We start from the raw sequence: 24,511 nt of genomic DNA, 5'->3' as shown, positions 1-24,511 counted from the left end.
TTAACACGTTTTGTTGCAGAGTCCTACCTGTTTCTTCTCTGAATGAATAGCTTTTTGTTAGATCATGTCTTGTGCAGGACTGATTTGAAATGGGAGTGATTTTTTATTCTTCACTTTTGAGCAGCTGATGCACTTGCAGGGCTCTAGTGAGAAGAATAACAGGACCTGCAGTCCTTGAGAAGTACTTAACCATTTAGGAGCATCTCACCAAATCTGACATTTTTTCTTGCAGAGGATGCCTAAAATCTGACTTGTATCTAAGGCAAGACTTCTGGGAAAATCAGTGAGCCAATCACACAAACAGGAAGTGAAATCTCTGGGGGCCGTTCTGTACACCAATTGTGTACGGAACGCCTCTAGGTTGCCATATTGCATTGAATTTTACAGAAAATGACAGCGCTGCCAATTGAAAAGGAAAGATCATTTTTTTTAAATAAGTGACAATATGGCTTGTGTTACAATTGTATATACAATATTACTTTTACTTATTTTCTAACGAAACTGGACATACCCTTAAACAGACAGCCAATGTCAACTACAAGTTCATTAGCATGCTTCTAAGAAAAGCCTTCCTTGCTACTGCCACCCATTTTGACAGTACCCAGCAAAGCTGTGGGCAGGGTTTTGAAACTAGTTGCAATCACCCCAACTGATATCTGTTTAAGGCGAAGGCTGGAGATGCTGGGAATTGAACCTGGGGCTTCACCCATGCAAAGCGTGCGCTGTACCACTGAGCTACATCCCCATCTTGTGCTTGCCCTTCTGTGCCTTTTTTTTTTTTGTTTGGGGGGGGAGAAAGTTTGACTTTAGAGAAAAGTTCTCAGCAGGATTTTGCACTTTGTGGGGATAATTAGTCAAGTCAGCATGCGCTGCATAGATACTAGGCTCGGCTTTAAGATAAAGAATGGAGATGCCCGGGATTGAACCCAGGACCTCACACATGCAAAGCGCGCGCTCTACCACTGAGCTACATCCCCATCTTGTTTGCCTGAGTCTGTGCCTTTTTTTTGGGGGGGGTGAAGTTTGACTTTAGAGTAAAATTCTCAGCAGTATTTTGCACTTTGTGGGGATAGTTAGGCCACTCAGCATGCGCTACATGGTAACTAGACTCGGTTTTAAGATAAAGAATGGAGATGCCGGGGGTTGAACCCGGGACCTCACACATGCGATGCGTGCGCTCTACCACTGAGCTACATCCCCCTTACTACTCAGGTGCAGAACTTTGATCCTTGTGAGTTGAAAATGCAGATAGAGAGGAACAAAGGGCAGAATTCCTGGTTGTCTCCTCCACCCTTACATGCTAATGACTTTGGAGGGTGTGGCCAGGCATGTTTATGTAAGGGTTGTTTTTGCCAAATGTTTCCCATGTGTGTGCACATGCCTGGGTTGTAGCAGATGAGGGGTGGCCGTTTCCCTTGGCGTACGGTAAATGGAGATGCCAGGGATTGAACCCGGGGCCTCACACATGCAAAGCGTGCGCTCTACCACTGAGCTACATTCCCTTACCTTGTGGTAGCGCCTGTGCCTTTTTCGCCCCCCAAAAAGCTCTAAACGATGTTGCATCCTTTAACCCGGCACCTGGCCTTCACATCTGTCTTCCACTACCAGTACTCAGGGCCTCCTTCACTTCCCAAAACCAACCACGCTTTCATTTTTTTTCTTCCAGGAAGGACTTTCAGCCTTCAAGAGCCAAAAAAAAACCATTTATGTCCGAATTGTGTTTGTCAGTTAGCTGACAACACATCATCTCCCAGCTGCATAAGTGACCTCTCTTTGTGTCTGTGTCACATCTAATTACTGTGTGGCTCTCACCTGCATGAGCACTAGTCTGAGAGAGGCAGGACTTTTTCGAAATGAAGTTTCTTCTCAGGAGGTGTCAGGTCTCACACTGCAGATAGAGGTCATGCATTAACCCATGCAAAGCCATGCCTAATAGCCTCACGTGTCAACACAATAAGAAACCGCTGACACAGGAATGTGAAGATTTCCTCTACTATAGCCTATGCGTACAGCTCAACAAATGACACCATTAAACTACATCTTCAGGGCACAACTTATGCAGGGAGGACTCCTCTTTTATTGAGGAAAAAAAACCAATCCCCTCTGGGTGATCAATGGACATTGCAAGAATTTTAACATGTTTTGTTGCAGAGTCCTACCTGTTTCTTCTCTGAATGAATAGCTTTTTGTTAGAACATGTCTTGTGCAGGACTGATTTGAAATGGGAGTGATTTTTTTATTCTTCACTTTTGAGCAGCTGATGCACTTGCAGGGCTCTAGTGAGAAGAATAACAGGACCTGCAGTCCTTGAGAAGTACTTAACCATTTAGGAGCATCTCACCAAATCTGACATTTTTTCTTGCAGAGGATGCCTAAAATCTGACTTGTATCTAAGGCAAGACTTCTGGGAAAATCAGTGAGCCAATCACACAAACAGGAAGTGAAATCTCTGGGGGCCGTTCTGTACACCAATTGTGTACGGAACGCCTCTAGGTTGCCATATTGCATTGAATTTTACAGAAAATGACAGCGCTGCCAATTGAAAAGGAAAGATCATTTTTTTTTTAAATAAGTGACAATATGGCTTGTGTTACAATTGTATATACAATATTACTTTTACTTATTTTCTAACGAAACTGGATATACCCTTAAACAGACAGCCAATGTCAACTACAAGTTCATTAGCATGCTTCCAAGAAAAGCCTTCCTTACTACTGCCACCCATTTTGACAGTACCCAACAAAGCTGTGGGCAGGGTTTTGAAACTAGTTGCAATCACCCCAACTGATATCTGTTTAAGGCAAAGGATGGAGATGCTGGGAATTGAACCTGGGGCTTCACACATGCAAAGCGTGCGCTCTACCACTGAGCTACATCCCCATCTTGTGCTTGCCCTTCTGTGCCTTTTTTTTTTTGTTTGGGGGGGGGGGCGGGGCGGGGGGGGAGAAAGTTTGACTTTAGAGAAAAGTTCTCAGCAGGATTTTGCACTATGTGGGGAATAATTAGTCAAGTCAGCATGCGCTGCATAGATACTAGACTCGGCTTTAAGATAAAGAATGGAGATGCCGGGGATTGAACCTGGGACCTCACACATGCAAAGCGCGCGCTCTACCACTTAGCTACATCCCCATCTTGTTTGGCTGCCTCTGTGCCTTTTTTTTGAGGGGGGTGAAGTTTGACTTTAGAGTAAAGTTCTCAGCAGTATTTTGCACTTTGTGGGGATAGTTAGGCCACTCAGCATGCGCTACATGGTAACTAGACTCGGTTTTAAGATAAAGAATGGAGATGCCGGGGGTTGAACCCGGGACCTCACACATGCGAAGCGTGCGCTCTACCACTGAGCTACATCCCCCTTACTACTCAGGAGCAGACCTTTGATCCTTATGAGTTTAAAATGCAGATAGAGAGGAACAAAGGGAAGTATTCCTGGTTGTCTCCTCCACCCTTACATGCTAATGACTTTGGAGGGTGTGGCCAGGCATGTTTATGTAAGGGTTGTTTTTGCCAAATGTTTCCCATGTGTGTGCACATGCCTGGGTTGCAGCAGATGAGGGGTGGCCGTTTCCCTTGGCGTACGGTAAATGGAGATGCCAGGGATTGAACCCGGGGCCTCACACATGCAAAGCGTGCACTCTACCACTGAGCTACATCCCCTTACCTTGTGGTAGCGCCTGTGCCTTTTTCGCCCCCCAAAAAGCTCTAAACGATGTTGCATCCTTTAACCCGGCACCTGGCCTTCACATCTGTGTTCCACTACCAGTACTCAGGGCCTCCTTCACTTCCCAAAACCAACCACGCTTTCATTTTTTTTCTTCCAGGAAGGACTTTCAGCCTTCAAGAGCCAAAAAAAAACCATTTATGTCCGAATTGTGTTTGTCAGTTAGCTGACAACACATCATCTCCCAGCTGCATAAGTGACCTCTCTTTGTGTCTGTGTCACATCTAATTACTGTGTGGCTCTCACCTGCATGAGCACTAGTCTGAGAGAGGCAGGACTTTTTCGAAATGAAGTTTCTTCTCAGGAGGTGTCAGGTCTCACACTGCAGATAGAGGTCATGCATTAACCCATGCAAAGCCATGCCTAATAGCCTCACGTGTCAACATAATAAGAAACCGCTGACACAGGAATGTGAAGATTTCCTCTACTATAGCCTATGCGTACAGTTCAACAAATGACACCATTAAACTACATCTTCAGGGCACAACTTATGCAGGGAGGACTCCTCTTTTATTGAGGAAAAAAAACCAATCCCCTCTGGGTGATCAATGGACATTGCAAGAATTTTAACACGTTTTGTTGCAGAGTCCTACCTGTTACTTCTCTGAATGAATAGCTTTTTGTTAGATCATGTCTTGTGCAGGACTGATTTGAAATGGGAGTGATTTTTTTATTCTTCACTTTTGAGCAGCTGATGCACTTGCAGGGCTCTAGTGAGAAGAATAACAGGACCTGCAGTCCTTGAGAAGTACTTAACCATTTAGGAGCATCTCACCAAATCTGACATTTTTTCTTGCAGAGGATGCCTAAAATCTGACTTGTATCTAAGGCAAGACTTCTGGGAAAATCAGTGAGCCAATCACACAAACAGGAAGTGAAATCTCTGGGGGCCGTTCTGTACACCAATTGTGTACGGAACGCCTCTAGGTTGCCATATTGCATTGAATTTTACAGAAAATGACAGCGCTGCCAATTGAAAAGGAAAGATCATTTTTTTTAAAATAAGTGACAATATGGCTTGTGTTACAATTGTATATACAATATTACTATTACTTTTACTTATTTTCTAACGAAACTGGATATACCCTTAAACAGACAGCCAATGTCAACTACAAGTTCATTAGCATGCTTCCAAGAAAAGCCTTCCTTACTACTGCCACCCATTTTGACAGTACCCAACAAAGCTGTGGGCAGGGTTTTGAAACTAGTTGCAATCACCCCAACTGATATCTGTTTAAGGCAATGGCTGGAGATGCTGGGAATTGAACCTGGGGCTTCACACATGCAAAGCGTGCGCTCTACCACTGAGCTACATCCCCATCTTGTGCTTGCCCTTCTGTGCCTTTTTTTTTTTTTTTTTTTGGGGGGGGGGGGAGAAAGTTTGACTTTAGAGAAAAGTTCTCAGCAGGATTTTGCACTTTGTGGGGATAATTAGTCAAGTCAGCATGCGCTGCATAGATACTAGACTCGGCTTTATGATAAAGAATGGAGATGCCGGGGATTGAACCCAGGACCTCACACATGCAAAGCGTGCGCTCTTCCACTGAGCTACATCCCCATCTTGTTTGCCTGAGTCTGTGCCTTTTTTTGGGGGGGGGGGTGAAGTTTGACTTTAGAGTAAAGTTCTCAGCAGTATTTTGCACTTTGTGGGGATAGTTAGGCCACTCAGCATGCGCTACATGGTAACTAGACTCGGTTTTAAGATAAAGAATGGAGATGCCGGGGGTTGAACCCGGGACCTCACACATGCGAAGCGTGCGCTCTACCACTGAGCTACATCCCCCTTACTACTCAGGCGCAGACCTTTGATCCTTGTGAGTTGAAAATGCAGATAGAGAGGAACAAAGGGAAGAATTCCTGGTTGTCTCCTCCACCCTTACATGCTAATGACTTTGGAGGGTGCGGCCAGGCATGTTTATGTAAGGGTTGTTTTTGCCAAATGTTTCCCATGTGTGTGCACATGCCTGGGTTGCAGCAGATGAGGGGTGGCCGTTTCCCTTGGCGTACGGTAAATGGAGATGCCAGCATTTTACAAAGTAAAGTGTTAAGTTGTGGATGGGGTCAGAATGGAATTTTTTTTGAAGTTTTTACCACAGGTGTACATGGAGGCGGGGAACACGAGAAGCGCAGCAACAGATTAAGAATGGTACATACTTACGTAGATTAAAAGAATGGCTAAAGCTTTAAAAATAATGACTTATAATGTAAGGGGACTGTGCTCACCTCAAAAAAGGGGCCGTCTTTGGCAGGAATTAAATCATCAAGCTGTAGATATAGTATATCTACAGGAAACACACTTCACGTCAGGATCCGTACCAAGGCTACCGTTATTCCCATACAATCAGTGGTTTCATGCAGTATCGCCCATTGCGAGAGCTAGAGGAGTATCGATAGCCTTTGGAAACACGTGTCCTCTGATATCCATAGTAGTGAACACAGACCCAGAAGGGAGGTACCTTTTTATTAAAGGAACACTGCAGGGACAAGGGTACACATTCGCTTCAATATATGCCCCAAACACACACACAGTCGATTTCCTGGGAAAAACACTAAAAGCGTTAGAAAAATTTAGGGAAGGGTTTTTGATTCTTGGAGGGGATTTTAATGTTATTGTTGACACTAAACTAGATACAACCACAGGGAAAACACCACTATCATTTAGAGCACTTAAACATGTAAAAAAAATTATTTCAATCCTCACACTTGGTAGATAGTTGGAGGGCATTAAACGGAGAAAAAAAAAATTACAGTTACTACTCAAAGAGCCATAACACCTACTCCAGGTTAGACTGGATTTTGGTAGATCAATATTATTTAGAACATGTAAAAGCAGTAAATATAAAGCCAATAACGATCTCGGATCATGCCCCGGTGGTGGCGGTGATCTCCCCTATATACGCGGGTCACAAGGAACGAATGTGGAGACTAAACGAGTCATTACTGGATGATAAAATAATACTAGAGGACCTCCAACATAAATTAGAAGAGTATTTTGATTTAAATACGTCAGAAGAAGTATCGGAGCAAACTGTGTGGGAAGCCCACAAAGCGGTAGTTAGAGGAGAACTAATAGCACATGGAACGCGAGTAAAGAGGGAAAAAAGAAAAGAGATAGAAGATCAGTTGGAAAGAATAAAGGAATTAGAGAACAAACATAAGAGTACTTGCGAACCAGAAGATGCCAGGCAGCTGGGAATCATGAGGGAGGAGCTCTCCAGGTGTCTGGATAGAAGGGCCAGGGATAAATATAGATTTATAACACACAGATGTTATGAGCATGGGAATAAATGTGGCCGATTATTAGCTAGACAACTAAAAAAAAAGAGGGAATTATCCCACGTACATGAAATTAGAGTGAATAATAAACAAGTAAAAGACACAAAATTAATAGCAAAGGAATTTCAACAATTTTATAAGAAGCTATATAATATCCAACCCATGCTGGAGCAGGCGGAAGATAGGGAGAGGATAGAAGAAATTAGAGATTATATCCGTAGTTCTACAATATCAATGTTCCCCTCCAGGATAATAGAAAAATTAGAAGAACCAATAACTAAAGAGGAAATAAGAATAGCAATTGAGAACCTGCCGAGGGGGAAGAGCCCAGGACCCGATGGGTTAACTAATGCATACTATAAAAAGTTTGCCCAAATTTTAGAAATACCTTTGTGTAGATATTTCAATAATATTACTGCCTATAATACAATGTCCTCAGAAGCACTGCTAGCATACATAACAGTTTTACCGAAACCAGGGAAGGATCCACAGGAATGTGCTAATTATAGACCCATATCATTGCTTAATTCAGATACTAAATTAATGGCAAAAATCATAGCGACTAGAATACAAGAAGAGGTAACACAATTGGTCCATCGTGACCAAACGGGTTTCATGAAAGGCAGAGAAACCAAAGATAACACCATTCGAGCCTTACATATACTTTATTGGATGCAAAATGGCCCAGATAGATTACCCAGGACAATACTATCAATGGATGCCGAAAAGGCATTTGATAGAGTGGACTGGGACTTCATGAAAGAAGTGCTGAGAGCAATAGGTATGGGAGACCGAATGATGGGATGGATAGAAGCCCTATATGCCAAACCCAGGGCAAGAGTGAAGGTAAATGGTACTCTATCAGGATGCTTCGATATACGAAATGGCACAAGACAGGGGTGCCCCCTGTCCCCAATACTATTTGCCTTGACTCTGGAACCATTTCTGTGCAGGGTGAGAGAAAATAAGAGAATAAAAGGGATAAGAATAGGATCTGAGGAGCATAAGGTATCAGCATATGCTGATGACCTACTATTCTATCTTTCAGAACCACAGGGATCAATAATGGCACTAATGGAGGAGGTCCAGAGATATGGGAAAATGTCCAATTTTAAAATAAACATGGAAAAATCTATAATATTACCCTGTCATGTACCCCCATTGATGACAATGGTAATGAAGGATAACCTTCCATTTAAATGGGAAAAAAAATCATTATATTATTTAGGAGTACATATTACGGCGGAGGCTAAATCTTTATATGAACTTAATTATGGAACTCTAATAACAGAAATAACTAAAGATCTAAATAGGTGGAAGGGTTATTCACTGACATGGTTTGGAAGGATAAACACTCTGAAAATGAATATATTACCTAGAATAATATATATCTTAAATACTGTACCTATAGCAGTGCCTCAGGTCTTTTTTAAGAGAATACGTAAAATGTTTATATCCTTTATATGGAACGATAAAAACCCTAGAATAGCATATGATATCCTGCGTAGAAATAAGAAGGAAGGTGGAATAGGGCTTCCAGATGTCTTTATGTATTATAAAGCAATGTCTATGGTACGAATATTAAACTGGTGCCATGACTCCTTAAATAAGGCATGGGTTTCGGTAGAAGAAAGCATGGCGGGCAGAAATCTAGCAGGGGCCCCATGGATACAGGCCACGAATAGAGCTTTAGCAAAGTGGACATCACCACTAACACGGAATACGTTAGCAGTATGGGACAGAATGAACAAAAATGGAAAATATGCCCCACGTACATCACCACTGGCCCCATTAGGGGGATATCCATGGTTTCCACCGGGGGAAGAAAAGGGAGCATTAGGTTCTTGGGGCTCAGGGGGAAATACAAGGTGCCTAAGATACGCTCCATTAGGAAGTTTACTCCCCTTAACAGAATTAATATCATCACAAGGAGAAATATACATGTCAAGATGGAGATATTACCAAATGAGAGATTTTTTTAATAAATTAGAACCCCAAGTAAGACCTCTGAGCTCCCTTACGACATATGAGAAGATGTGTATGAAAATAGAAAAACCAAATAACTTGCTATCCCAGATGTATAAATTAGTTCTTAGTGAACAAAGTAGCACAATTCCTTACTTTATAAGAGAGTGGGAGAAAGAACTAAGATGCACATTTAGACCAACACAAATAAAAAAACTTATGGAAATGACGCATGAGACATCAATAAGCGCAGCAATACAAGAAATGTCATATAAGTTTATAGCTAGATGGTACCGAACCCCAGCCAGAATAGCAGAGATATACCCAACAGCGGATGGGCATTGCTGGAGAGGATGTAAGGATAAGGGGACATACCTTCACATATGGTGGGACTGCCCAAAAATTAGGATTTTTTGGGAGGGAGTGGCTAAATGGATAGAGAGGATAACAGCAAAATCAATAGAAATGACACCCCTACAATATCTGTTTCATGGGACAGAAGGATCCATTAAATCTTATAAAAAAGGAGTCATACCACATCTGCTGAATGCAGCCAAAATATTAATACCTAGATATTGGAAGCAGAAAACATGTCCCACTCTATTGGAATGGAAGGGGGAGGTAGATAAAATAATGGAAGCTGAAAAAGGGATATATGATATAAAAGAACAACAAGAAAAATATAAAAATATATGGGCGGGCTGGAAGCATTACTCCCGAGAAATAGAGAAAGAGTAAGTTATACCAGATTAAAAAATTTGATAATCCCTCCGGAATCACCCAGAGATCCCTGATAGGGAGAGGGAGAAAGGAAGGGAAAGAGAAAAATCAAGAAGCTGCTGCGCAAGCTCGTGTCCTCCAAAGGTACATCGTAGAAAGGGTAAAGGGGAAATATGAATCCGAACCACAACTTATAAATTTTGTTGTTTGTAGTATGTTTTAAGGTATATGGGAAGTGAATAAATTATGGAAATATAATTGGAGGGGGGGTCTGGGGGAGGGGGGTAGGAGGAGAGACAACCAGTGGGGGAGACACCAAAACAAACAACACAATTTTCAGGAAACATAAAGGAAAGCCGAGGACTTTCCTAAGCACAAAACACAAACAACACACTAAGGGGACACAAACGGAATAAAAGCACGTAATAATGATTAAAGGAGAAAAGATTATTATTTTTTTATTAAAAAGAAATTTTTTTTTTTTTTTTTTTTTTAAATATATAAATAAAAGGAATCACAAGGGCACAAAAAAACACATAAAGAAGGGAAATAACACAGGGGAGAAATTTAAACCTCCCCCATTTTTTATTTATTTATTTATTTATTTTTTCCCTCTCCTACACAGGTTGACTCTCCCCCAAATATCCCCACCTCTCGGGCCACCACCTAATATTGTTATAGATATGAAGTGGAAAAGTACGCATGTAAATGTGAAGACATTGGGGGATCTGTGTAAACCTCAATGCTTCAGGATTGAATGTAATTGTCTGCTGAATTTTATATAAGAAAATAATAAAGATGATTTAAAAAAAATAAAAAAAATAAATAAAATGGAGATGCCAGGGATTGAACCCGAGGCCTCACACATGCAACGTGTGCGCTCTACCACTGAGCTACATCCCCTTACCTTGTGGTAGCGCCTGTGCCTTTTTCGCCCCCCAAAAAGCTCTAAACGATGTTGCATCCTTTAACCCGGCACCTGGCCTTCACATCTGTGTTCCACTACCAGTACTCAGGGCCTCCTTCACTTCCCAAAACCAACCACGCTTTCATTTTTTTTCTTCCAGGAAGGACTTTCAGCCTTCAAGAGCCAAAAAAAACCATTTATGTCCGAATTGTGTTTGTCAGTTAGCTGACAACACATCATCTCCCAGCTGCATAAGTGACCTCTCTTTGTGTCTGTGTCACATCTAATTACTGTGTGGCTCTCACCTGCATGAGCACTAGTCTGAGAGAGGCAGGACTTTTTCGAAATGAAGTTTCTTCTCAGGAGGTGTCAGGTCTCACACTGCAGATAGAGGTCATGCATTAACCCATGCAAAGCCATGCCTAATAGCCTCACGTGTCAACACAATAAGAAACCGCTGACACAGGAATGTGAAGATTTCCTCTACTATAGCCTATGCGTACAGTTCAACAAATGACACCATTAAACTACATCTTCAGGGCACAACTTATGCAGGGAGGACTCCTCTTTTATTGAGGAAAAAAAACCAATCCCCTCTGGGTGATCAATGGACATTGCAAGAATTTTAACACGTTTTGTTGCAGAGTCCTACCTGTTTCTTCTCTGAATGAATAGCTTTTTGTTAGATCATGTCTTGTGCAGGACTGATTTGAAATGGGAGTGATTTTTTTATTCTTCACTTTTGAGCAGCTGATGCACTTGCAGGGCTCTAGTGAGAAGAATAACAGGACCTGCAGTCCTTGAGAAGTACTTAACCATTTAGGAGCATCTCACCAAATCTGACATTTTTTCTTGCAGAGGATGCCTAAAATCTGACTTGTATCTAAGGCAAGACTTCTGGGAAAATCAGTGAGCCAATCACACAAACAGGAAGTGAAATCTCTGGGGGCCGTTCTGTACACCAATTGTGTACGGAACGCCTCTAGGTTGCCATATTGCATTGAATTTTACAGAAAATGACAGCGCTGCCAATTGAAAAGGAAAGATCATTTTTTTTAAATAAGTGACAATATGGCTTGTGTTACAATTGTATATACAATATTACTTTTACTTATTTTCTAACGAAACTGGACATACCCTTAAATAGACAGCCAATGTCAACTACAAGTTGATTAGCATGCTTCCAAGAAAAGCCTTCCTTGCTACTGCCACCCATTTTGACAGTACCCAGCAAAGCTGTGGGCAGGGTTTTGAAACTAGTTGCAATCACCCCAACTGATATCTGTTTAAGGCGAAGGCTGGAGATGCTGGGAATTGAACCTGGGGCTTCACACATGCAAAGCGTGCGCTCTACCACTGAGCTACATCCCCATCTTGCGCTTGCCCTTCTGTGTCTTTTTTTTTTTTTTGGGGGGGGGGGGAGGGAAAGTTTGACTTTAGAGAAAAGTTCTCAGCAGGATTTTGCACTTTGTGGGGATAATTAGTCAAGTCAGCATGCGCTGCATAGATACTAGACTCGGCTTTAAGATAAAGAATGGAGATGCCGGGGATTAAACCCGGGACCTCACACATGCAAAGTGCGCGCTCTACCACTGAGCTACATCCCCATCTTGTTTGCCTGAGTCTGTGCCTTTTTTTGGGGGGGGGTGAAGTTTGACTTTAGAGTAAAGTTCTCAGCAGTATTTTGCACTTTGTGGGGATAGTTAGGCCACTCAGCATGCGCTACATGGTAACTAGACTCGGTTTTAAGATAAAGAATGGAGATGCCGGGGGTTGAACCCGGGACCTCACACATGCGAAGCGTGCGCTCTACCACTGAGCTACATCCCCCTTTCTACTCATGAGCAGACCTTTGATCCTTGTGAATTGAAAATGCAGATAGAGAGGAACAAAGGGAAGAATTCCTGGTTGTCTCCTCCACCCTTACATGCTAATGACTTTGGAGGGTGCGGCCAGGCATGTTTATGTAAGGGTTGTTTGTGCCAAATGTTTCCCATGTGTGTGCACATGCCTGGGTTGCAGCAGATGAGGGGTGGCCGTTTCCCTTGGCGTACGGTAAATGGAGATGCCAGGGATTGAACCCGGGGCCTCACACATGCAAAGCGTGCACTCTATCACTGAGCTACATTCCCTTGCCTTGTGGTAGCGCCTGTGCCTTTTTCGCCCCCCAAAAAGCTCTAAACGATGTTGCATCCTTTAACCCGGCACCTGGCCTTCACATCTGTGTTCCACTACCAGTACTCAGGGCCTCCTTCACTTCCCAAAACCAACCACGCTTTCATTTTTTTTCTTCCAGGAAGGACTTTCAGCCTTCAAGAGCCAAAAAAAACCCATTTATGTCCGAATTGTGTTTGTCAGTTAGCTGACAACACATCATCTCCCAGCTGCATAAGTGACCTCTCTTTGTGTCTGTGTCACATCTAATTACTGTGTGGCTCTCACCTGCATGAGCACTAGTCTGAGAGAGGCAGGACTTTTTCGAAATGAAGTTTCTTCTCAGGAGGTGTCAGGTCTCACACTGCAGATAGAGGTCATGCATTAACCCATGCAAAGCCATGCCTAATAGCCTCACGTGTCAACACAATAAGAAACCGCTGACACAGGAATGTGAAGATTTCCTCTACTATAGCCTATGCGTACAGTTCAACAAATGACACCATTAAACTACATCTTCAGGGCACAACTTATGCAGGGAGGAGTCCTCTTTTATTGAGGAAAAAAAAACAATCCCCTCTGGGTGATCAATGGACATTGCAAGAATTTTAACACATTTTGTTGCAGAGTCCTACCTGTTTCTTCTCTGAATGAATAGCTTTTTGTTAGATCATGTCTTGTGCAGGACTGATTTGAAATGGGAGTGATTTTTTTATTCTTCACTTTTGAGCAGCTGATGCACTTGCAGGGCTCTAGTGAGAAGAATAACAGGACCTGCAGTCCTTAAGAAGTACTTAACCATTTAGGAGCATCTCACCAAATCTGACATTTTTTCTTGCAGAGGATGCCTAAAATCTGACTTGTATCTAAGGCAAGAATTCTGGGAAAATCAGTAAGCCAATCACACAAGCAGGAAGTGAAATCTCTGGGGGCCGTTCTGTACACCAATTGTGTACGGAACGCCTCTAGGTTGCCATATTGCTTTGAATTTTACAGAAAATGACAGCGCTGCCAATTGAAAAGAAAAGATCATTTTTTTTTAAATAAGTGACAATATGGCTTGTGTTACAATTGTATATACAATATTACTTTTACTTATTTTCTAACGAAACTGGACATACCCTTAAACAGACAGCCAATGTCAACTACAAGTTCATTAGCATGCTTCCAAGAAAAGCCTTCCTTGCTACTGCCACCCATTTTGACAGTACCCAGCAAAGCTGTGGGCAGGGTTTTGAAACTAGTTGCAATCACCCCAACTGATATCTGTTTAAGGCAAAGGCTGGAGATGCTGGGAATTGAACCTGGGGCTTCACACATGCAAAGTGTGCGCTCTACCACTGAGCTACAGCCCCATCTTGCGCTTGCCCTTCTGTGCCTTTTTTTTTTTTTTGGGGGGGGGGGGGGGAGAAAGTTTGACTTTAGAGAAAAGTTCTCAGCAGGATTTTGCACTTTGTGGGGATAATTAGTCAAGTCAGCATGCGCTGCATAGATACCAGACTCGGCTTTAAGATAAAGAATGGAGATGCCGGGGATTGAACCCGGGACCTCACACATGCAAAGCGCGCGTTCTACCACTGAGCTACATCCCCATCTTGTTTGCCTGAGTCTGTGCCTTTTTTTTTGGGGGGGTGAAGTTTGACTTTAGAGTAAAGTTCTCAGCAGTATTTTGCACTTTGTGGGGATAGTTAGGCCACTCAGCATGCGCTACATGGTAACTAGACTAGGTTTTAAGATAAAGAATGGAGATGCCGGGGGTTGAACCCAGGCCCTCACACATGCGAAGCGTGCGCTCTACCACTGAGCTACATCCCCCTTACTACTCAGGAGCAGACCTTTGATCCTTGTGAGTTGAAAATGCAGATAGAGAGGAACAAAGGGAAGAATTCCTGGTTGTCTCCTCCACCCTTACATGCTAATGACTTTGGAGGGTGCGGCCAGGCATGTTTATGTAAGGGTTGTTTTTGCCAAATGTTTCTCATGTGTGTGCACATGCCTGGGTTGCAGCAGATGAGGGGTGGCCGTTTCCCTTTGCGTACGCTAAATGGAGATGCCAGGGATTGAACCCGGGGCCTCACACATGCAAAGCGTGCGCTCTACCACTGAGCTACATCCCCTTACCTTGTGGTAGCGCCTGTGCCTTTTTCGCCCCCCAAAAAGCTCTAAACGATGTTGCATCCTTTAACCCGACACCTGGCCTTCACATCTGTGTTCCACTACCAGTACTCAGGGCTGCCTTCACTTCCCAAAACCAACCACGCTTTCATTTTTTTTCTTCCAGGAAGGACTCTCAGCCTTCAAGAGCCAAAAAAAACCCATTTATGTCCGAATTGTGTTTGTCAGTTAGCTTCTTCTCAAGGTTTCTTCTCAGGAGGTGTCAGGTCTCACACTGCAGATAGAGGTCGTGCATTAACCCACGCAACGCCGCTGACACAGGAATGTGAAGATTTCCTCTACTATAGCCTATGCGTACAGTTCAACAAATGACACCATTAAACTACATCTTCAGGGCACAACTTATGCAGGGAGGACTCCTCTTTTATTGAGAAAAATAACCAATCCCCTCTGGGTGATCAATGGACATTGCAAGAATTTTAACACTTTTTGTTGCAGAGTCCTACCTGTTTCTTCTCTGAATGAATAGCTTTTTGTTAGATCATGTCTTGTGCAGGACTGATTTGAAATGGGAGTGATTTTTTTATTCTTCACTTTTGAGCAGCTGATGCACTTGCAGGGCTCTAGTGAGAAGAATAACAGGACCTGCAGTCCTTGAGAAGTACTTAACCATTTAGGAGCATATCACCAAATCTGACATTTTTTCTTGCAGAGGATGCCTAAAATCTGACTTGTATCTAAGTGCAGACTTCTGGGAAAATCAGTGAGCCAATCACACAAAAAGGAAGTGAAATCTCTGGGGGCCGTTCTATACACCAATTGTGTACGGAACGCCTCCAGGTTGCCACATTGCATTGAATTTTACAGAAAATGGCAGCGCTGCCAATTGAAAAGTAAAGATCATTTTTTTTAAATAAATGACAATATGGCTTGTGTTACAATTGTATATACAATATTACGTTTACTTATTTGCTATCTTTTTTTCTGACGAAACTGGAGATACCCTTAAACAGACAGCCAATGTCAACTACAAGTTCATTAGCATGCTTCCAAGAAAAGCCTTCCTTGCTACTAGGGATGGCCGAACGGTTCGCCCGGCGGTCGTTTCGTGGCGAATTTCGGCTGTTCGCCGTCCGCCCGATCGGCGGACTTACGTGTTTACTGTGTAAAAGAACTTTGACCTATGATGACACATCCATCATGGGGTACAGGACAGCCAATTGAGACATTACAGCACAAGGACACTTGGACATTCCCCCTAACTTATAAATAGACCCGATCCGGCGGCCATTTTACATTCTTTCGTATGTCACTATAGGGAGAGGTTGCTGTGTGGAGCAGGGAGAGACTTCAGTGACCCAAATCGCTAGCTATTAGGTCCACAAAAGTTCTTTTAAGGACTGGTATCATGGTATAGGTGTTAGGTGTAGTTCAGGATATAGGTTTGAGGCACTGCTGTGCTAGTGATTATTGCAGCAGCCTGTCTTTTGTCAGTGTAGAGAGAGGGACAGGACGCTGTGTGCAGCAGGGACAGTCAGTTTAATCATTAGCTGTTACTATTAGGTCCACAAAAGTCCTTTTCAGGACTGGTATGGTAAAGTAGTACAGGATATAGTTTTGAGTGCTATTCAAGTTATTGTTCCAGCAGCCTGTGTTTTGTCAGTTTAAATAGGGACAGGCAGGAAGCTGTGTGTGGCAGTGAGGGACAGTCAGTTTAATCAGTAGCTGTTACTATTAGGTCCACAAAGGTTCTTTTCAGGACTGGTATGGTAATAGGCTTGTACACGTATAATATTCTTTCTTCCAAATATAGAAAGAATATTATACTTGACTGCTGCCCTTCTGCTGCAGTAGTCCTTTATCAGTATAGGGACTGAGGTACAGTCTGCTAATCATTCACAACCTACTAGTTCCACAAAGGTCCTGATAATGACTGGTAAGTTATAGGGTACTACAGTACATAGGGTTGAGTGAGGTACAGTCTGCTATTCCTTAAGGACTGGTATAGGTCCACAATATATAGGGTTGAGGCGCACTACTGCTGACTGCTGCCCTTCTGCTGCAGTAGTCCTTTATCAGTATAGGGACAGGAGGTATAGTCTGCTAATCATTGACAACCTACTAGTTCCACAAAGGTCCTTATAAGGACTGGTAAGGTATAGGGTACTACAGTACATAGGGTTGAGTGAGGTACAGTCTGCTATTCCTTAAGGACTGGTATAGATCCACAATATATAGGGTTGAGGTGCACTACTGCTGACTGCTGCCCTTCTGCTGCAGTAGTCCTTTATCAGTATAGGGACTGAGGTATAGTCTGCTAATCATTCACAACCTACTAGTTCCACAAAGGTCCCTATAAGGACTGGTAAGGTATAGGGTACTACAGTACATAGGGTTGAGGGAGGTACAGTCTGCTATTCCTTAAGGACTGGTATAGGTCCACAATATATAGGGTTGAGGTGCACTACTGCTGACTGCTGCCCTTCTGCTGCAGTAGTCCTTTATCAGTATAGGGACTGAGGTACAGTCTGCTAATCATTCACAACCTACTAGTTCCACAAAGGTCCTTATAAGGACTGGTAAGATATAGGGTACTACAGTACATAGGGTTGAGGGAGGTACAGTCTGCTATTCCTTAAGGACTGGTATAGGTCCACAATATATAGGGTTGTGGTGCACTACTGCTGACTGCTGCCCTATTCTGCAGCAGTCCTTTATCAGTATAGGGACTGAGGCACAGTCTGCTAATCATTCACAACCTACTAGTTCCACAAAGGTCCTTATAAGGACTGGTGAGGTATAGGGTACTACAGTACATAGGGTTGAGTGAGGTACAGTCTGCTATTCCTTAAGGACTGGTATAGGTCCACAATATATAGGGTTGAGGTGCACTACTGCTGACTGCTGCCCTTCTGCTGCAGTAGTCCTTTATCAGTATAGGGACTGAGGTACAGTCTGCTAATCATTCACAACCTACTAGTTCCACAAAGGTCCTTATAAGGACTGGTAAGGTATAGGGTACTACAGTACATAGGGTTGAGTGAGGTACAGTCTGCTATTCCTTAAGGACTGGTATAGGTCCACAATATATAGGGTTGAGGTGCACTACTGCTGACTGCTGCCCTTCTGCTGCAGTAGTCCTTTATCAGTATAGGGACTGAGGTACAGTCTGCTAATCATTCACAACCTACTAGTTCCACAAAGGTCCTTATAAGGACTGGTAAGGTATAGGGTACTACAGTACATAGGGTTGAGTGAGGTACAGTCTGCTATTCCTTAAGGACTGGTACAGGTCCACAATATATAGGGTGGAGGTGCACTACTGCTGACTGCTGCCCTTCTGCTGCAGTAGTCCTTTATCAGTATAGGGACTGAGGTACAGTCTGCTAATCATTCATAACCTACTAGTTCCACAAAGGTCCTTATAAGGACTGGTAAGGTATAGGGTACTACAGTACATAGGGTTGAGTGAGGTACAGTCTGCTATTCCTTAAGGACTGGTATAGGTCCACAATATATAGGGTTGAGGTGCACTACTGCTGACTGCTGCCCTTCTGCTGCAGTAGTCCTTTATCAGTATAGGGACTGAGGTACAGTCTGCTAATCATTCACAACCTACTAGTTCCACAATGGTCCTTATATGGACTGGTAAGGTATAGGGTACTACAGTACATAGGGTTGAGGGAGGTACAGTCTGCTATTCCTTAAGGACTGGTATAGGTCCACAATATATAGGGTTGAGGTGCACTACTGCTGACTGCTGCCCTTCTGCTGCAGTAGTCCTTTATCAGTATAGGGACTGAGGTACAGTCTGCTAATCATTCACAACCTACTAGTTCCACAAAGGTCCTTATAAGGACTGGTAAAGTATAGGGTACTACAGTACATAGGGTTGAGTGAGGTACAGTCTGCTATTCCTTAAGGACTGGTATAGGTCCACAATATATAGGGTTGAGGTGCACTACTGCTGACTGCTGCCCTATTCTGCTGCAGTAGTCCTTTATCAGTATAGGGACTGAGGTACAGTCTGCTAATCATTCACAACCTACTAGTTCCACAAAGGTCCTTATAAGGACTGGTAAAGTATAGGGTACTACAGTACATAGGGTTGAGTGAGGTACAGTCTCCTATTCCTTAAGGACTGGTATAGGTCCACAATATATAGGGTTGTGGTGCACTACTGCTGACTGCTGCCCTATTCTGCAGCAGTCCTTTATCAGTATAGGGACTGAGAGTTTTGTCACAGGGTCATTTAAAAAATGACAGGAAGAGGAAGAGGCAGGCTTTTCCTCAGGGGTGGTAGGGGTAGGGCAGGAGCAACAGGCTTGAGCCAAAGTGGGACGTTGCAGAAGGTGCGTTCAATTACTTTAAAGGACGCACCAGACTTGGTTGAGTGGCTCACTCAGCCTTACTATTCTGCACCCTCCTCATCCTCTCGATCTGTACCCTCCTCTTCACTCTCTGCTATGTGCACCCCCAAAGACACTACCACCAACAACACCACCACCACATACCTTCCGCTTGAGTCACAGGAATTATTTTCCGATCCATATCAAGACATTTCTGATGCGCAGCCACTCTTGGCATTGGATCAGGAAGAGGAGGTAGCAACAACCGCCACTCAGCAGTCTGACGACAGTACCCAGATCAGCCCAAGGAGGAGGTTGGTCCCCGGTGTTGCTGCCTACTCCGAGATCTCTACTTATAGCGGTGGGGAAGGTGACATCGATGATGACGTGTCTAGTGATGTCACGTGGGTGCCCACAAGAGAGGAAGAGGAGGGGAGTTCAGAGGGAGATATGGACCAGCAGATAGGGAGGAGAAGCAGGATTAACATACATTGCACAGGAGGGACAAAGCAGACTGCTAATGTATCAGGAGCGAGTCATCGACCATGTACGGTCACATCTGGCGCTCCCAGGACGCCGGCACATGGCTCCGCAGTGTGGGCTTTTTTTAACGTGTCCGCTGCTGACAATAGCGTTGCCATCTGCAATCTTTGCAGTCAACGCATTAGTCGCGGTAAACCCAACACTCACCTAGGGACGACCGCCTTAAGAAGGCACATGAGCTGCCATCCCGGAGCCCAGTGGGAAAAAAAGGAACACACAAAGCCACACTCCAGGCTCTCACCGTCCAGCCTCGTCTTCTACTTCTCCTTCTCCTCTCTCCTCACAATTGTCCTCCACTCCACCTTCCATCACGCCAAGCTCACGTTTTTCTGCAAAAAGGCAGGCTTCCGTGGGCCTAATGTTCGAGCGTAAAAAAATGATGATGCCGGATAACCCTCTTGCCCAACGGTTGACGGCTGGCTTGTCAGAACTGATAGCCCGCCAACTACTGCCATATAAACTGGTGGACTCGGAGGCCTTTCGAAAATTTGTGGCCATTGGAACACCACAATGGAAGGTCCCAGGAAGGAAGTATTTCTCAGAGAAGGGCATCCCAGAGCTATATGGCCATGTTCAGCGGCAAGTGAATGTATCTCTGGCACAGTGTCGGTGCCAAGATACATCTGACCACAGACACCTGGTCTAGCAAACATGGGCAGGGAAGGTATATCACTTTTACTGCCCACTGGGTGAACCTTCTGACGGCCGTCAAGCATGTAACCCGTGGCACCCATGTAATTTGGTTTTACCGCCACGGATTGCATGCAGGCCTGGCTCTTCTTCTCCTCCCTCTCCTCCTACTCCATCCTCCTCCCTCTCCTCCTCGGCTGACTCCTCCTTTTCCGCTGCTAGCGTCTCTTCCGCTGCGCCGCCCAAGCTCCCCAGAACCTATTCGACATGCCAGGTGAGACGTTGCCATGCCGTGCTGCGTCTGTTGTGCCTGGAAGCCAAGAGTCACACTGGCCCGGCACTCCTTTCAGCTTTGCGTTCACAGGCAGATCAGTGGCTAACACCGCTCAATTTGACAGTTGGTAAAGTGGTGTGTGACAACGGTGCCAATCTGCTTAGCGCATTGAAACAGGGCAAAATGACGCACGTGCCATGCATGGCACGCGTCTTAAACTTGGTCGTGCAGCGATTCGTTGTCAAATACCCTGGGGTCCAGGACATCTTGCGGCAGGCAAGGAAAATCTCGGCCCATTTCAGAAGATCTTACACGGCCATGGCTCGCCTTGCTGACATTCAGCGGCGACACAATCTGCCGGTCAGACGTCTTATTTGCGATTGCCCGACGCGATGGAACGCAACCTTCTATATGCTTGATAGGCTGCTCCAGCAGAAACGTGCAGTTAACGTCTACCTGTATGAACTGTGCGGCAGAACAGGTTCTGTTGAGGAGCTGTTTTTTTTTTCACTGCGCCAGTGGCTGCTCATGTGCGACGCATGCAGACTTCTGCAGCCATTTGAGGAGATCACCAAACTGGTCAGTTTGGTGATCAGCGTGCATTGTGTCGTGTCATTGATCCAGCTGTGGAGGAGCAGGAGCGGGAAGATGAGGAAGTTGCAATGCTGGATGAATTCCAAAGGGGGGGGGGCTACTCTATCTGAGACAAGTGAACAACAGGAGTCTGAAGAGGAGTCAGAGGAGGATGGTGCCGGGGCGGATGAGGAGGAGCAAGAAGAGCATGCTTTAAACCTTTCTGGGATCCCTGTTGTTGTGCGTGGATGGGGAGAGGAGAATGAAGAGGACGACATTATCCTGGATGATGAGCAGGAGCCAGGCCACTACACCGCTTCCAGTTTAGTGCAAATGGGGGCCTTCATGCTCCAGTGTTTTAAAAGGGACCCCTGTATAAAAAGCATAAGGGTCAAGGACCAGTACTGGGTGGCAACGTACTTAGACCCCCGGTACAAACACAAAATGGCGGAAATGTTGCCGCCGTCACAGAGGGCTGTCAGAATGGAGCACTTCCAGGCCTTGCTTCGAGAAATGCTGCATTCTGCTTTTGCGTGCGCTGGCAGAGGAGCAATTCCCACTCCCAGAGAAGGAGTTGTGGGTACCAATCCAACAGCGCCTGCAAGAAGAGGCCGGTTTGAAGATGTGTTGGTGACTTCGGTCATTCTTTCAGTCGACCCATCGACAGGTGTCATCCGGATCCAGCATCAGGGAACGCCTAGACCGTCAGGTGTCCGACTACATCGGGTTAACGGCCGATGTGGACGCTCTGAGGAGTGATGAACCCCTGGACTACTGGGTGGGCAGGCTTGACCTCTGGCCAGAGCTTGCCCAATTTGCAATCGAACTGTTGGCTTGCCCCTCGTCCAGTGTCCTGTCCGAAAGGACGTTCAGCGCAGCAGGGGGGATCGTGACCGATAAGCGTACTCGCCTAGCTCACGACAGTGTTAACTACCTCACATTTCTAAAAATGAATGAGGCATGGATCTCGGAGGAATTCAACACATGTGACCAGTAGACCATGTATATGTCTAGAAACGATTTTTTTTAATCGAGCACACAGACCTTCTTTCTTCATTTGGCTCACTTCCTTGTCCAAAAAAAGCACACCGTACTATATGCCCGTACCTTCCTGTTTGAAGAGGTTGAGCGGTGTCATATTTCTACTGGGGCTGCTTATTATGAGGGGCTCCCACCATCCCTGTGCTGACTTCCTCCTGGGGCTGCTTATTATGAGGGGCTCCCACCATCCCTGTGCTGTGCTGACTTACTCCTGGGGCTGTACCTCTGCTGTGCATATTATGAGGGGCTCCCACCATCCCTGTGCTATGCTCATTATGAGGGGCTCCCACCATCCCTGTGCTGTGCTGACTTCCTCCTGGGGCTGTACCTCTGCTGTGCATATTATGAAGGGCTCCCACCATCCCTGTGCTATGCTAATTATGAGGGGCTCCCACCATCCCTGTGCTGACTTCCTCCTGGGGCTGTACCTCTGCTGTGCATATTATGAGGGGCTCCCACCATCCCTGTGCTATGCTCATTATGAGGGGCTCCCACCATCCCTGTGCTGTGCTGACTTCCAACTGGGGCTGCTTATTATGAGGGGCTCCCACCATCCCTGTGCTATGCTGACATCCTCCTGGGGCTGCTTATTATGAGGGGCTCCCACCATCCCTGTGCTGTGCTGACTTCCTCCTGGGGCTGTACCTCTGCTGTGCATATTATGAGGGGCTCCCACCATCCCTGTGCTATGCTCATTATGAGGGGCTCCCACCATCCCTGAGCTATGCTGACTTCCTCCTGGGGCTGCTTACGGTGCAGGTGTCAGTGCTGTATATCACGGTGCTGGTGTCAGTGCTGTATATCACGGTGCTGGTGTGAGTGCTTTATGTCACGCTGCTGATGTCAGTGCTCTCTATCATGGTGCTGGTGCCAGTGCTGTATATCACGGTGCTGGTGTCAGTGCTTTATGTCACGCTGCTGATGTCAGTGCTCTCTATCACGGTGCTGGTGTCAGATCACTCTATCACGGTGCAGGTGTCATTGCTGTATGTCACGCTGCTGATGTCAGTGCTGTATATCATGGTGCTGGTGTCAGTGCTGTATATCACGGTGCTGGTGTCAGTGCTTTATTTCACGCTGCTGATGTCAGTGCTCTCTATCACGGTGCTGGTGTCAGATCACTCTATCACGGTGCAGGTGTCATTGCTGTATGTCAGTGCTCTCTATCACGGTGCTGGTGTCAGATCACTCTATCACAGTGCAGGTGTCATTGCTGTATGTCACACTGCTGGTGATCATCTCCTGCACCCTCTTCTTTGCCTACCCTGACCTTCCCTCTCCTCCATTGCCTTCATGCGCTCCACAGTCCTGAATTGTCACAACAATTTCACATATAAAAAAAAGATTGCTTGTAGTTGTCGATCCCCGATTCATCTCATGCATGTGTTATGTCATTGGCCATGTGGTGGGACTATGTTTGCACAGCTAGTAATCATTTTGTGGCTGCAAATTTGACCTGTAGGTTTGCAAAGTTCGCCTCCCATTGAAGTCAATAGGGCCCGCCACAAATGTTATGGTTTGTGAACTATCGGCCGCGTTCACAAAACATCCCATCAGAAGTTCGTCCATCACTACTTGCTATTGCCACCCATTTTGACAGTACCCAGAAAAGCTGTGAGCAGGGTTTTGAAATTAGTTGTAATCACCCAAACTGATGTCTGTTTAGGGAGAAGGTTGGAGATGCTGGGGATTGAACACGGGACCTCACACATGCAAAGCGCACGCTCTACCACTGAGCTACATCCCCATCTTGCTTGTGTGAGTCTGTGCCTTTTTTTGGGGGGGGGGGTGAAGTTTGACTTTAGAGAGAAGTTCTTTTTTTGCACTTTTTTGGGGATAATTAGGCCACTCAGCATGCGCTACATGGTAACTAGACTTGGTTTTAAGATAAAGAATGGAGAGGCCAGGGGTTGAACCCGGGACCTCACACTGAGCTACATCCCCCTTACGACTCTGGAGCAGACCTTTGATCCTTGTGAGTTGAAAATGCAGATAGAGAGGAACAAAGGGAAGAATTCTTGGTTGTCTCCTCCACCCTTACATGCTAATGACTTTGGAGGGTGCGGGCAGGGATGTTTATGTAAGGGTTGTTTTGGCCAAATGTTTCCCAGGTGTGTGCACACGCCTGGGCTGGAGCAGATGAGGGGCAGCCGCTTCCCTTGGAGTACGGTAAACGGAGATGCCGGTAATTGAACCCAGGGCCTCACACATGGAAAGCGTGCGCTCTACCACTGAGCTACATCCCC

At 45.1% G+C, this 24,511-nt stretch overlaps 19 non-coding genes across 19 annotated transcripts; all 19 read right to left on the bottom strand.

The window, feature by feature from the left end:
* Positions 1–905: 905 nt before the first annotated feature.
* Positions 906–977, bottom strand: TRNAA-UGC (transfer RNA alanine (anticodon UGC)). The gene has a single exon. It is a non-coding gene; the product is annotated as a tRNA-Ala (tRNA).
* Positions 978–1,128: 151 nt separating this feature from the next.
* On the bottom strand, positions 1,129–1,200 carry TRNAA-CGC (transfer RNA alanine (anticodon CGC)). The gene has a single exon. It is a non-coding gene; the product is annotated as a tRNA-Ala (tRNA).
* A 230-nt stretch (positions 1,201–1,430) lies between these two features.
* On the bottom strand, positions 1,431–1,502 carry TRNAA-UGC (transfer RNA alanine (anticodon UGC)). Its single transcript has one exon. It is a non-coding gene; the product is annotated as a tRNA-Ala (tRNA).
* A 1,306-nt stretch (positions 1,503–2,808) lies between these two features.
* Positions 2,809–2,880, bottom strand: TRNAA-UGC (transfer RNA alanine (anticodon UGC)). The gene has a single exon. It is a non-coding gene; the product is annotated as a tRNA-Ala (tRNA).
* Positions 2,881–3,057: 177 nt separating this feature from the next.
* On the bottom strand, positions 3,058–3,129 carry TRNAA-UGC (transfer RNA alanine (anticodon UGC)). The gene has a single exon. It is a non-coding gene; the product is annotated as a tRNA-Ala (tRNA).
* A 151-nt stretch (positions 3,130–3,280) lies between these two features.
* Positions 3,281–3,352, bottom strand: TRNAA-CGC (transfer RNA alanine (anticodon CGC)). The gene has a single exon. It is a non-coding gene; the product is annotated as a tRNA-Ala (tRNA).
* Positions 3,353–3,582: 230 nt separating this feature from the next.
* TRNAA-UGC (transfer RNA alanine (anticodon UGC)) lies at positions 3,583–3,654 on the bottom strand. The gene has a single exon. It is a non-coding gene; the product is annotated as a tRNA-Ala (tRNA).
* Positions 3,655–4,965: 1,311 nt separating this feature from the next.
* TRNAA-UGC (transfer RNA alanine (anticodon UGC)) lies at positions 4,966–5,037 on the bottom strand. The gene has a single exon. It is a non-coding gene; the product is annotated as a tRNA-Ala (tRNA).
* Positions 5,038–5,204: 167 nt separating this feature from the next.
* On the bottom strand, positions 5,205–5,276 carry TRNAA-UGC (transfer RNA alanine (anticodon UGC)). Its single transcript has one exon. It is a non-coding gene; the product is annotated as a tRNA-Ala (tRNA).
* A 153-nt stretch (positions 5,277–5,429) lies between these two features.
* On the bottom strand, positions 5,430–5,501 carry TRNAA-CGC (transfer RNA alanine (anticodon CGC)). Its single transcript has one exon. It is a non-coding gene; the product is annotated as a tRNA-Ala (tRNA).
* Positions 5,502–10,510: 5,009 nt separating this feature from the next.
* TRNAA-UGC (transfer RNA alanine (anticodon UGC)) lies at positions 10,511–10,582 on the bottom strand. The gene has a single exon. It is a non-coding gene; the product is annotated as a tRNA-Ala (tRNA).
* Positions 10,583–11,885: 1,303 nt separating this feature from the next.
* TRNAA-UGC (transfer RNA alanine (anticodon UGC)) lies at positions 11,886–11,957 on the bottom strand. The gene has a single exon. It is a non-coding gene; the product is annotated as a tRNA-Ala (tRNA).
* Positions 11,958–12,121: 164 nt separating this feature from the next.
* TRNAA-UGC (transfer RNA alanine (anticodon UGC)) lies at positions 12,122–12,193 on the bottom strand. Its single transcript has one exon. It is a non-coding gene; the product is annotated as a tRNA-Ala (tRNA).
* A 151-nt stretch (positions 12,194–12,344) lies between these two features.
* On the bottom strand, positions 12,345–12,416 carry TRNAA-CGC (transfer RNA alanine (anticodon CGC)). Its single transcript has one exon. It is a non-coding gene; the product is annotated as a tRNA-Ala (tRNA).
* Positions 12,417–12,646: 230 nt separating this feature from the next.
* Positions 12,647–12,718, bottom strand: TRNAA-UGC (transfer RNA alanine (anticodon UGC)). The gene has a single exon. It is a non-coding gene; the product is annotated as a tRNA-Ala (tRNA).
* Positions 12,719–14,260: 1,542 nt separating this feature from the next.
* Positions 14,261–14,332, bottom strand: TRNAA-UGC (transfer RNA alanine (anticodon UGC)). Its single transcript has one exon. It is a non-coding gene; the product is annotated as a tRNA-Ala (tRNA).
* A 151-nt stretch (positions 14,333–14,483) lies between these two features.
* On the bottom strand, positions 14,484–14,555 carry TRNAA-CGC (transfer RNA alanine (anticodon CGC)). Its single transcript has one exon. It is a non-coding gene; the product is annotated as a tRNA-Ala (tRNA).
* A 230-nt stretch (positions 14,556–14,785) lies between these two features.
* TRNAA-UGC (transfer RNA alanine (anticodon UGC)) lies at positions 14,786–14,857 on the bottom strand. Its single transcript has one exon. It is a non-coding gene; the product is annotated as a tRNA-Ala (tRNA).
* A 9,582-nt stretch (positions 14,858–24,439) lies between these two features.
* TRNAG-UCC (transfer RNA glycine (anticodon UCC)) lies at positions 24,440–24,511 on the bottom strand. Its single transcript has one exon. It is a non-coding gene; the product is annotated as a tRNA-Gly (tRNA).

This window comes from Lithobates pipiens, unplaced genomic scaffold (genome assembly GCF_037356315.1).
Source record: "Lithobates pipiens isolate NorthernLeopardFrog02 unplaced genomic scaffold, aLitPip1_a1.2 Scaffold_23, whole genome shotgun sequence".
In the NCBI taxonomy this organism is placed as follows: domain Eukaryota; kingdom Metazoa; phylum Chordata; class Amphibia; order Anura; family Ranidae; genus Lithobates; species Lithobates pipiens.
Note: the sequence above shows the minus strand (reverse complement) of the source record. Positions and strands in the feature narration are given on the sequence as shown.